This window comes from Crocodylus siamensis, chromosome 1 (genome assembly GCF_052110815.1).
Source record: "Crocodylus siamensis isolate JL-2025a chromosome 1, ASM5211081v1, whole genome shotgun sequence".
In the NCBI taxonomy this organism is placed as follows: Eukaryota; Metazoa; Chordata; order Crocodylia; family Crocodylidae; genus Crocodylus; species Crocodylus siamensis.
Genome location: NC_143395.1, coordinates 179,591,327 through 179,598,891, shown reverse-complemented (window position 1 = coordinate 179,598,891; position 7,565 = coordinate 179,591,327).

Sequence of the window (7,565 nt, the reverse complement as noted above, 5' to 3'; positions counted from 1 at the left end):
TGAACACCTTGAATACCCATTTTTATGTGCTATTGTCTCTCAAAGGAGCTTTCCTGTGAGTGATGTGGCATTGTTTTGTGTCTGTGTTTACAACAGTGTCTTCCTGCGGCGTCCTCCTCAGTGTAAAGATAGACATGGCCTTCAGGCAAGATGATGCTGGTTAGTTTAGGTAAATATCTTTTGGGGGTAATTGGTCTCTAGGCCTCTTTATGTTAAGAGTATGCATACAAAACTGCCACTGTTTGACCTGTCTCTGATACTAATGTTGGTAATTCTAGACTTAATGCTGGAAATTTTGCTTATCCGAACCACTTTAAAAGGATTTGACCATCCCTGGAACCGAAGGTAAACATGCATAATTAAGCATAAATGTATTGGGCTCCATTTTGGGGGTGGTAGAACTATACTTAGACCTAAGTGTGGTGTGTAAAAAAATATGCCACCATTTTGGGCCCCTAATTTCCCAGCTGGCTGGGAACAGATCTGGCTGCTCTGACTGATGTTATTGCATAGTGACCGTCATTAACTATCGTGCCAACTAGGAAATGATAGAACTTTGATCCCCAGCCACCCTCCTACCATACCTTCCTGTACCGAGGGTTCAATGTAGGAAGTCCACCTCCCTGCAACAGATCTGTAGCTCCTTTGTACCACCCTAGCCACATACAGGGGCCATGGTGTAATCAAAGATTTGGCTCATAGAAAACATATAGAATGGGTGCATGTGTATATATGCAGTATATAATAAATAGAGCAATCGTATACATTCTAAATAGCCTCGTTAGTCTGAAGATCAAAAACATTTGAAAGAAAGTTTGAACTTTTTAAAAAAAATCTCAACTACTGATTTTTTCTAATGGCACTCAATAGCTTGATCTATCATAAAGCAAGCTTTTATTTATTTATTTAGACCTCTTTTCAGTGCAACCTGTTCAGGCTTCATTCAGAAAGCAGGGCCCAAATCCAGAGCCGGCAGAAAGCTACGAACCTTTCCAAAGTCAGAAAAGCTTTGACTGTCTGGCATCGGCTGAAGCTCTGGCCAAAGGAATCAGTGTAAGGAACAAGATAGGACTGATGAGCTAATAGCCCGTGTTCAAACAAGAGAAGAGTAGTAACCTGGCACATTCCTCTGTGTAAATTTCTGTGCTGAAGTTAGTCATTGGGAATTCCTGCACATGGGCCGGCACAGCCAAGTGAGCTAATTATTCGTGTTACAATGGTGTGTGGAATGAGTCAGGAAAGCTGATCATATAGAATATTCAGCTAGTGAATAAGGCTTGCTGTCACTGGGTGAAGAAAGCTTTTAGGGTGGCTATGAATAATAATAATAATAAAAAAACCCAGTGGTAATGACTAGTAGTGTCTGGTAGGTTCAGGTTGCTCTGCTGACTTCTCTCACCAGGAAGAATGACATTGTGAGTACTGGAGATACTTTGTTATGAGAGGATGGATTCGTACGATGGCTTAAAACTACAGAGTTGCCCATTAGCCCCTTATACTTGGGAATCTAGGATTGTTTCTTTTATAAATACCACTTTTTATATATCTGGCCACTAACACTTGCCATTGATCAGTAAATGGCATAGTTTAAAGGCGTTGTTGGATTTACAGCTATTCTTTTATAAAACTTGCTTTCAAAGGTCAAAGTTTTTAATACAGAGAAGGACACAGAGAATCCAAGAATCTAGCTTGAGCACATATAATTCAAATAGCCTCAAAGGACCTGATCCTGAAGCCAACAGGATTGCCCATGTTTGAAAGGACTGTAGGATTGGTTCTGGTAAATTATAGGGCATATCGTCAATGGTGTACACTTGTGCCTAACACTAAACATGAACATCCATGCTGTCCTGAATTGCAGAGTGCTCAGTCCCTTGAAAAACTAGACCCCAGTAAAGTGTAGTTCCATGGTCAAATGAAGTAGCTAGGGATCTGGTTTATCATGCACCAAAACTACACAGCTTTCTACCAGGAGACAGTATTAACTTTCAGAGGTAGAGTCATAGATATGTCCTTTGAAAAAAGGAAATTATTAGGTAAGAAATCTTTTAGCATGTTGCATATATACACACATATCTAAATATATGAGAGATTATTCAAATGCAACTTGAGTATTTTTTGTCTAATCCATACAGAGGTTTATCAATATTTCTTTGTTTATTCTCTTTCGTGGCAGCAGATTTCTTTATATATTTCCATTTTGTACATTGTTCAGACTGATTGGATCATGTTGCATACATTTCTACTGAAATATTAAGTGTTTGCAATCCCCATTCATAGGCACTGGGCCTGTTGTTATGATCTATCATTTCGAGATCCACATATTAAGGAGGAAAAAAAGGCTTACCTAGTCCTTGAATAGTAGAAGGTATTAGGTCCAATGAATCTCATTTATCTTGTCAATAATCTCTGGGTGAATAAGACTGGAAAGTCTGTTTCATTGTCATGGCCTTGTTTTATGTTTTTCAAAGGAAATGACTAAACTTAAGATGTATTTAGATTTTGTCTAATCAGGTCTCTACATAGAAAGAAAAACAAGGAAATATAAAACTACTCCTTGTCATCATCAGTCCCTTGATTTCAGAGATGACCTAGTCAAGGCATTTAAAGTCAATCAGCCCAACAATCTCAGCCTGAGGAGTTAGCCATTGAATGTCAGAATTCCTAGCTGTGTGATAAATGTATCTATGTCTCATTTACTGAACCAATTTGTAATAAAAACCAACTAACTGATGCTAAAACCATGCCAAAGTTTTGCAGTACTCTCAGAAAAGGCATTATTATTTATTATTAGTATCTTCAAGTTAGGAGGAAGAAAGATGGTTCAGTGACATCCTAGAACTGGTTGTCCCAGTTCAGTCTTGGGCATGGCCACAGTCTTCCTATCTGACACTGGGCAGTCTACCTGGATTTTCTGCAAAATGGGGATTACAGAGTTACTGTGCCTCTAAGGAAGAGTTAAAGGGTTAACAGATTAATGGTTTATGAGACACTCAGCTACGAAGGTGAGGGGGACCATATAAGTACCCCAAATAGAAAGGTAGTAGTTGTTCCCATTGTTAAAGTCACCTGGCACTGTATGGATGGGTGGGGGAGGATGAATTAATTATCTCTGAAATGTGGAATCATAGAATCATAAAAAGTTAGAGTTGGAAGGGACCTCAGGAGGTCATCTAGTCCAACCCCCTGCTCAAAGCAGGACCATCCCCAAGCAGATCATCCCAGCCAAAGCTTTGTCTATCCACTTTTGAAAACCTCCAATGATGAAGCTTTTACCACCTCTCTGGGTAACCTGTTCTAGTGTTTTACTACCCTCCCAGTAAGAAAATTCTTCCTAATATGTAACCTAAACTTTCCTTGTTGCAACTTGAGCTCGTTGCTCCTTGTTCTGTCATTTGCCACCACTGAGAACAGTCTAGCTCCATCCTCTTTCAAACCCCCTTTCAGGTAGTTGAAGGCTTCTGTTAAGTCCCACCTCGGTCTTCTCTAGAATAAATGAGCACAGTTCCCTCAATATTTTCTCATAAGTCATGTCTCCCAGCCCTCTCACCATTTTTGTTGCCCTCCTTTGGACTCTCTCCAATTTTTCCACATCTTTTCTGTAGCAGGGGGCCCAAAACTGAACACAGTACTCCAGATGGGGCCTCACTGGTGTTGAATAGGGGGGAATAATCACTTCCTTGACCTACTGGCAACACACCTACTAAGACAGCCCAGTGGATTGCTTTGCAAACTAAACTCATTCTTTCTCAAAATCTACTTACTAACTGGGTAGGCAACTAGTTGTACAGCAGCCATATCAGGTTTTCGTCGAAAAACCATGTTAGACAGTGCCACAATAAAGCATGTTGGGACTATTCCATCCTGTAATACCTTCAATGAAGCTACCTTTCATGTTTTAGACATTTTAACATGTGCTGGAGACATGCTAATAAACATGCCTGGGACAGAGAGATTTGGTGGTGAGCCATTACATTAGATGCAGGGGTAGCAGTGGACTTCTGGAAGGCTTTCGACACTGTCTCTCACCCCGTTCTCATTAAGAAACTGGGGGACTGTGGTGTCGACACCCACACAGTCAGATGGGTCGCCAACTGGCTGAAGGGCCGCACCCAGAGGGTGGTGGTAGATGGGTCATTTTAGACCTGGGCTTGGCCCTCGGGCCTGCACTGTTTAACATCTTCATCAGTGACTTGGATGAGGGGGTAAAAAGCACCCTGTTCAAATTTGCTGCTGACACTAAGATGTGGGGGGTTGTGGGCACACTAGAAGGAAGCAACAGGCTACAATTGGACCTAGACAGGTTACAAGGGTGGGCGGATGAGAATAGGATGGGATTCAACACAGACAAGTGCAAAGTGATGCACCTGGGGAAGAACAACCGGCACCATGCCTACAGGTTAGGGAACTCCCCTCTTGTCAGCACAGAGGCGGAAAAGGATCTTGGAGTCATCATTGACTCCAAGATGAACATGGGCCGGCAGTGTGAGGATGCAGTCAGGAAGGCCAACCACACCTTGTCATGCATCCACAGATACATCTCAAGCAGGTCCAAGGAAGTGATCCTCCCCCTCTATGCGGCACTGGTCAGGCCGCAGTTGGAGTACTGCATCCAGTTCTGGGCGCCGCACTTCAAGAGGGATGTGGACAGTATGGAGAGGGTCCAGAGGAAGGCCACTCACTTGATCAGGGGACAGCAGGACAGGCCCTATGAGGAGAGGCTACGGGACCTGAACCTGTTCAGCCTCCACAAGAGAAGGCTGAGGGGGGATCTTGTGGCCTGTTATAAACTAGTCGGGGGGATCAGCAGGCATTGGGGGAGTCCCTGTTCCCCCAAGCACTCCCAGGAGTGACCAGGAATAATGGTCACAAGCTGGCTGAGGGTAGGTTTAAGCTAGATATCAGGAGGCGCTACTTCACAGTCAGGGCAGCTAGGGTCTACAACCAACTTCCAAGAGAAGTGGTGCAGGCTCCTACCCTGGGGGTGTTTAAGAGGAGGTTAGATGAATACCTTGCTGGGGTTGTTTGACCCCAGTACTCTTTCCTGCCATGGCGGGGGGTTGGACTAGATGATCTGCTCAGGTCCCTTCCGACCCTAGAAACTATGAAACTATGAAACATCTTGTTGGGTTGTAGTGTGTTTAGAGCAGGCATGCTGTGCTTTGCTGCATCACTTCCTCTTGTAGTCCTTTGATGGCCTAGACATACTTTAACTAGTGTATGGGAGGGAGCTTGCCAAATGGGATTATTCCAAGATGATGAAGAATTAATGTGAGCACAGAGAACAAGGATGAGCCATGAGTTCTCACTTTCTTTGCTGTGATGGAGGTCCCCCCAAGTACTTCAGACCTAGAATGTATATAAAGTATGTATTAGAACAGCTAGGCATAATAGGCATTCTAGACAGTGCATTAGCGAGAATTTCAAATGCTTGTGTCATTTGTGAGTTTGTCTTAACTATAACATTGCCATCAGTAGCTTTTTATATTGGGTTTATTTGCTCCTTAGTAAAGTTTCATGCACCCATTGGCTTAGAATTGCATATAAAACATGAACTACTAGTGAACCCTGTGGGTGAATGCCGTATTACAGTGTAATGCTGCTAAATCTGTGCATAAAACTGTGGTCCCCTGATTGTCAAAGTTTGCTTCTTTCTTTGCAGTGTCTTCTTTGTATTGTTTTACAATCTAGGTATATCTGTTTAACATGAAATGCAGAAAATGACAGGGCTCAGACAGCTACTGCATCCAGTGACAAAGATTACTGTCATCTAGGCTCATCAGTTAATTCATCATTGGCAATGGTCCATTCCATTTCCTTGTAGCTTAGCAACAGCCAATCAAACTGAAAACATTCTGCCATGTGATGATGGTATGTGGTACTTTCCAGAATGCCTTTACATAAAAATAGGATGATAATTTATAAATTTACATTTTTATTTTAATAAATGAGAATATTTTGGTTGTAGGGTTTGAAATTCAAATCACAGATAATTTTATTTTGCATCCCCTTGATTCTAAACTGCTGGACTAGTGACTAGCTAACAGAAATGGAGCTATCAATTTCATGCATACCAGGGTTTAAAGTTGAGTCTGACATTATACAATTGCTTTGCCATGGGTTTTTTTTTCCACAGATGTGCTGTAAAAAAATAATACAGTTAAATTGCAGGGTGGGCTTTTTTGTACAACTTCTACTTCTGAGGCTGAACTTTAAGCTCTTATATTTTTTAATCAAAGGAAAGGCAAGGCAAAAAACTATATGAGCACAAATTATTCCTTTCACCATTCTTCTAAAATATCTTTAAGATTCTAGTAGTCCTCTATTGGCAATTCATGGTGCGGCAACTCATTGCAAGATACGCTCATTCGTTTTCAGTGATTGAATTTACTGATTGTTAATGTGTATAAAAGTGTTATGTACTTTTGAAGTAATCTTCTGCTAAAGAATTTATAGGAAATACTATTTAAATGTCATAGCATTTTCTCTGTTGTTATGACAGTATTATTGAGTAAATAGTTTAATTTTAGTGCCCTAGTTAAAAAAAAATCTATAATGACTACCACATAAATCGTTTGCTTTTTTATTTCTATATTTAGTTCCTCCTACAGAGATTGGAGTTGAAAATAGGCTAGCACCTAAGACATGAATTCTGTTAAATATTAAAGAGATCTCATCAATGATTTTATTAGTCTCAGTACTCAGTAAAGGCCTAACTGACATCTAAAGCCTAATGATTTTTTTTATATATTTAAAGCCTTGTACTGCACCTTTAAATATTGAACAATATTGAAAAATATTGAAGTACTTTTTTGTATATTAGCTTTAGGCAGAACTGTTGTATGATTTCCACTCCTTTCATGACATTGTAATGATGTTACCACATACAACTTTATCTTGCATGAAAAGGTGAAGTCATGAGTGATTTCTCCAATTTAAAAGCACTCAACCCTCACAGTGCTAGAAATGAATATTTTGCATATATTCATGCAACAATGATTCAATTTAAGATTTCTATTTTCAAACATTGCTTGAAACCTTCGCTATGTTAGTAGTAAAATTGCCAAAATGTGTAATAAGATTTATTATAGATGAGTAGCATTTTATTTAGTATTTCATGTTAACACGCTTTTAGGGTTACCCTGGTTTAGCAAGAGAATTCATCTTTCTTTTCTAATCAGAGCTAACACTTTATTGTATTATTAAGATACACTTACTGTGCAATTGTATATCACTGTATGAACAGAATTTTCTTTGCCTTGCAAACCTGAATGTATTTGATGTATTGTATATGCATAGTGCACCCTACCCTGAAAGCTCTCTAGTATGAGGCTTCCTCAGTGTAATGTTACTAAATCTAGTTTCCCACTTCACTAAGGTTGCATTTAGAGCACCTGCTTTGTTACAACATGCAGGTTCCTGGTTCTTTAGAATGGTCTTATACAGAGTCGTGCATAGAGATATTATAGGGGAGTAAATCCCTGTCAGGTGGAAGTAAGTGGAAACTAAGCTCTTTCCTCATTCATTGCCCTGATGGCCATCCTATTTCAGGGTTACAAGATGCT